The following is a 5,860-nucleotide window of genomic DNA, read 5'->3' as shown; positions in this document are numbered from 1 at the left end:
TCAAGCTGAGAAGGCAGCTGTTGCTGAGAAGATGGCCAAGAAGGAGTAAATTCAAAGAATGGCCAATCCCATTGCTGAGGCAAGGACAGCAAATATGTCTGCTGAGGTCCAAGACGGGAAGAAGGAAAAGGCACAGGGGTTCAAAGTTTCGTGATGTTTGTCAAAGATAAAAGCCCTCAGCATCTGTTGGTTTTATCAGGAAACAAGGTCTTCCTGGAGCCACAGGCTCAGTCACAGTGTCAGTGCAAGTGATAGCAGACTGTCTGGACAGAAGCTCTTAATGAAGGCCTGGCTGAGAGTCAGAAGAACTACTGAAGGACATTGGTCTTATATGGGAGTGTAAAGAGAAGAGAAAGAGGAGGGCTGGGCAGACAGTGTATGTTCAAAGCGCACCTTATGAATGTATAAAACTGTGACACTGAAATTCATTGTTTATACTATTAATATAGATAAAATATAGTGAAAGCCTGAATACTCAATATAGTAAAAATCTAATGACTAGTGGAGTCATTTCTTAAATAGTTTACTTAACACAAACTCCCATGTTAAAGACACATTACCTGTGTCTTCAGTTGGTATTTAATGGCCAGGATTGAATCTTGCTAACGCCTCATTCATTGATTCTCAAATATCAAATGTATTCTAAAAGAGTGAGGGTTCATTGCCCCCCTATGCTCCTTTGAACTGGATAGAAAAAAAAGGAGACTTAATCATGCATGAGATGAAGTGGTCTAGATGAGACTCTGTGGTTACTCGGGTACTGACTATTCAAAGACAATGAGAGCATAAGCTCTCAAAGCAAGGGCAAGGACATTAGATGTGTTCATTCAGTGCTACCAATACTCAGCTTTTTCTACTGGTCAGAAGCTGCAAAAGAAAAAAAATAAACCTTCAGGATAATGTCCATGCATACTGGGAAAGGTGAGACTGTGTCCCCCAGCACACACAGACACTCACACACACACACACACACACACACACACACACATGCACGTGATAACACACTTGTTCACAAATACAATGAATCAGAAAACTTTGCCAAGTCCCATAACCAGCATTCTCCTCTTACTATGATGGATGGGCACTGGATCAGGGCCCAATGACCTGGTGCTGCCCTCCAGACCACAGCAGCTGCTCCTCCTGAAGCCAAGGTCTACCAGCTTATTTTCGCTGACGCATCAGCAGCATGCAGCTGCCTTCACTCATCTCTCTGTGGAGGAAAGGGGTTCCTGCCTTCTTGAAAAAGTGACATCAGCTGTGCCCCATTATCCCTGGCTCCACCCACATTCCTAACTTACTCACAAAAGCTGTTCCCTAGGCTAGCTCCATTCCTCTCTTGGCAGCAACTCTTGGACTAAGTTGTGACCACAGCTGTTCTACCTACAGTGTAGCCGGTAGGTCAAAGAGTGACCCAAAACAGCTGCAAGGTCCAGTATAGGTTGTGAAGCATGGGAAGAATAGTGTATAGGACCGCAGGCTTGGTGAAGGTGTATGGTCTGCCCGAGCATGTGACCTTGTAGGTATCAATGGTTTCTATGAGTGTTGCATCATCTGAATAGGCTGGTGTCTGCACTGTTTGAGGAAGGAGGTAGATTGAGGGGAGGTTGAGGCCTATGTAGCTGGTATTATTAAACCTTGAAAATTAGCAAATCAAATTAAATTAGATATGTCAAGATGATCTTTCAAACATTTTTTGGAATGACATGTGTCTATGGGCATTGCATTGTTTATAAGGTCCAGGCATGACAACAAATGAGCTGTTTAAAGAACAGCTAAGCCTCTGTTCCTGTACACAAGAACTTTTTAGTGTAGCCAGATTTAAGTGTTACGGAGAGATCCTCGAACCCTTTTTGAAGCCCTTTGTCTACAGTCACCTTTGAAGATGAAGTTGTTCAGAGCTGCTTTGTTGAAGCCCAGATGCTCAGATGCCTGGTGGTTCTGACCACATGGCTATGCAATATAGGATGCTTGAGTGCCTGTTTGTGTCCATATGAACACCATTGGCCCAGCAGGATTTGGGCTCAGGCTACCTTGTTTTCTGCTTCACCATATACAGCTAAAACTAGCCCTGTACCTGGCCATACCACCTCATCTATCTGATTAGAACACTACATCACACATTTCTCATACTTGATCTTCTTTTAGACCCCCATTTTCTAACAGTCTTTTGGGTCCTAAGCTCATGTTTTAGTGCATTATTCTGACAGTCAGGGGTAGCCTGTCATCATGCAGTCCCCATCTGGGCAGCTCTGTTCCAGCAGTGTGCTTTGCTGGAGTGAATATGTTTTTGAAACACCACACTGGGAGCATCTTATAAATTGCAAATCTGAATGACCTTGAGAAATTTGTATGCCTCTTTGTCCAAATCTTAAATAGATCCCAACTGTGTTAGTGTCTAACTTTTTTAAGCTCTTGCCATGGTCTAAATCTACCTACCTATCATTTCAGTAGAACATTTGCTGTATTCAAAGTGCTTTGCTAGATTTATAATGACTATGGGTTAAACAGAAGGGTTTCCACAAATTCTTGGAACTGGATGGCTTAAATAGTGCTGTGGGGCACACAGAGGCGATTAGGAGATTTTTTTTTTTTTTTTTTTTTTTTTTTTTGGAGACTACAGAGAAGATGAAATATGAGTTTGACATAAGGAACAAATAAAAGAGATGTGACTGAAATGAAGAGAGGATATAACAGGTATATGTATTGTAGCATGAAAATGTGTTAGAAAAAGACTTAGTGAATGGTTACATTATTCGTTGGGGCCATGCTACTAAGATTTAAAATGTCTACTTTTTAATGATATTAGAACCCAGTCTGAGACTATCTGATTTGACCTTGTAAATTCACTGAAGTGGAAATAGTCAGGAAGGATATGTGGATAGACAAGAAATTGTACCTCTTGTGCCAATTAAGAGATAGTAAAACTAAAGAGTGGTAGATGCTGAGACCCCTCCCTGCCAATCAGCAAGAAGAGACCACTCAAAGCTGGAAACTATGGTGTGACCATCCCTGATTTGCTCACAAATTTCAGAAGAATCATAGACCATTGGTCAGAAGGCATAAAGAAAGGAGATCTGAGATTGTCAGTATTTACTCTCTTCATGGTCTTGATGGGCAGTAGGTGGGCTCATTCCCTTGCCCAACCAAGCCAGGTATACCCCCAATGATTCACTCCTAAAACCTGAAAGCAAATTTAGAAAGAAACTGTGATGAGACTTTGCTATACCTGGCAGCACCACTTCCCAGGAAGATGCACAAAGTATCTTAGACATAGGATTCTGAGACAAAGTAAATAGGTGAGTCACAAATTAGGAAGGTTGCCTCATTTCTAGTTTTTATCTATGCTGAGAAAAAAAAAAAAAAAGAAAGGAGTCCAAGTTTCCCATAGACTTAGCCCAGGTCTCTAATACAAAATGAACAGTAATAAGGGTCTGCTACAATAAGAATACAGAGGATTATCTACCAAAAGTGACAGGTGGATACTACAGCCCTCCATGCGATGCACAGGCTTCAAACATCACCTACAGTACCACAGTATCTAACCAGGAGCTGGTTATTATACCTGGAGATTAAGCCAGGAAAAGTATTCAACAAAGGGGAGTTGAGCACTTTATAAGCTTGCCACCTTGAGCATGCTGCAGTTGCATGACCCAAGTTTTTCCACTCACACTCACCCTCCCAATGCTGCTACCCCACAGTGAAACTGACTGAAACAGGAAACGTAGAGAGAATGGGCCATACTCTTCTGCATCCAACTTCCAGAACCTGAGAAAGTTTAACTTACTAAAGAATAAGGAGCTTTGAATTGAGTCAGAGATTTATATAACTGAATTGCAAAAATCAACAAAGTGATATCAGTTTAAGGCAGATGTAGAGCTACATGTGTTGGGAAGTTGAGAAATCTCAGTAAGAAAAATTTTAAATCACAAGTAGGTAACGATCTGTTACAAAACTAGCAATGAAGAAGGGGAAGGTAAAGATATTAATGGCTCAAACTATGAAAACTTATTCACAAGTGAAGATACAAAGGGAAAGTGAGATAGAAGAGATATTCATCTTTAGTCTCTCTGGTTTTCTATTTTAGAGAAGAGAGAGTCAAGGAAACCTCACAAAAGCCTGTGACTCACAGCACCAGGAAAATACATGTTTTGCCCATTTGCAAAACTTTATGTGAAACTTCTGAGGAGATCGTATTTTCTCTTAATAAAGTAAAACTTTCTAATAAGGCAAGGAGGATGGTGATGACTAAGCACAATGGTGCATTGTGATGGGAAGAGCATCCGTGACTAAGCACAGTAGTGTAAGAAGCTGTGTTTCTTACTAGAAACACCAAATCTATTATCAGCACGTCAAAACTCTTCTAACTTCCAGATCCATCCGTGTAAGAGCTTCCTCTGAGTAGTCTTGAGACATTCAAACGCAACAGGTTGAAAACCGAGTCCTAGTCTTCCCCACAGTTGTATTTTCCTCTTAAGTTCCCTAACTTTATGAGAATCTACAGAAATCTGGAAACTCTTGATTCCAGTTCTGAGGTCCCCATGTTTCTACTGGTCACGCTTCTGCTTTGTGGGACCTAACACAACACCTACCTCCATTTCCTCGTCTTTCCTCTCTCTCACCATTAGTTACTATGAGATGGTAAAGCTATGGTGTGTCAACTACCATCCAGGTTGGTGTCTTACTCTTCAAACTCCTCCAGCTGATGCCTCACCTGACCCCTATTATGTAATTTTATGTGCTTAATGAGTGGTGGTCACGGACTCTGAAAGCCTGTTCTCCTTTGCTTTGTCTGTGGCTCTTCCTTATCCAGCCTAATTATTGTCTCTCTACCCTACACACATACCATTCATTCACACTGCAGTTCTCTCAATGTCCCATGCAACTCCAGAACTTTTTTTCCCTGAACCTTGTTAGCTGGCTGAATTCTATCTACCCTATAGGGCACAAAATAGGTGACTTACTGAGGAAGCCTTTTCCCTCCAGGTATAGATCTCCTGCCTCTCCCTAGTTCTCTCAGTACCCTGTTATTCCTACAGAACCAAGGCCACTATATATTACAATGGCCTATTGCTGACCTGCCAGTTCCTTGAAAGCCAGGATAGGAATCTTCTTTATTACTATATTTCAAAGACATGGGAGTGCCTGAATAGAACAGGTGTCCAAGAAAGTGTTGAGAACTGGTTGAACGAATGCATGAGTAATAAGCAGAAATGCAAATGTTCATGACAATACAAAGATGGAGGGAACATTTCTACATTTCTATGTGCTGGCAAACACTGGCAACCTCACAATTATCTGCACTCCTTTGTCACTACTGCTTTACCAGCTTGGAATGGCTTCTTTCTCCTGCCCGATCCCCAGACTTGTCTAACTGGTGAACACCCACACTTACTTCTCTGAGCCTCTTCAGAATCTGTCACCTATGAAATATGTTTTCCCCTGGGATTACATAAGTATCTTATAATTTCCCCGATCGTTTTGTTAGATTAACTCTTTTCACGGTGTTGAGATAATATTTGACTCAAAAGATAAAAGGTTCTTTGGGTTTTGTTGTTGTTTGTTGCCATTGTTTTCTCACCAGACTTACCACAGACTGAGGACTCAGTGACACGCTGGGAAAAGTTGGCATGGAATAATCCCTGTTGATTAATTAACATCATTAACAATCATCAATTTCTTTCTGCTCAGCAATAAGCCTTATGAAATTTTCCTAGTGATTCCATTTTAAGTCTAGGAGTGAGTCAGTGAGCTGAGCCCTTCTTGGGAAATAGATTTTCTGATAATAGCTGTGGTACCTTTAATCCAAACAGCAAGCCTGGAAAATCCATTCATTTAGCAAACACTTATTAGGGTAAATTAT

The sequence above is a fragment of the Arvicanthis niloticus genome, chromosome 5 (genome assembly GCF_011762505.2).
Source record: "Arvicanthis niloticus isolate mArvNil1 chromosome 5, mArvNil1.pat.X, whole genome shotgun sequence".
In the NCBI taxonomy this organism is placed as follows: Eukaryota; Metazoa; Chordata; class Mammalia; order Rodentia; family Muridae; genus Arvicanthis; species Arvicanthis niloticus.
The sequence above is the reverse complement of the archived record's forward strand: the minus strand, read 5'-3'. Positions refer to the sequence as shown.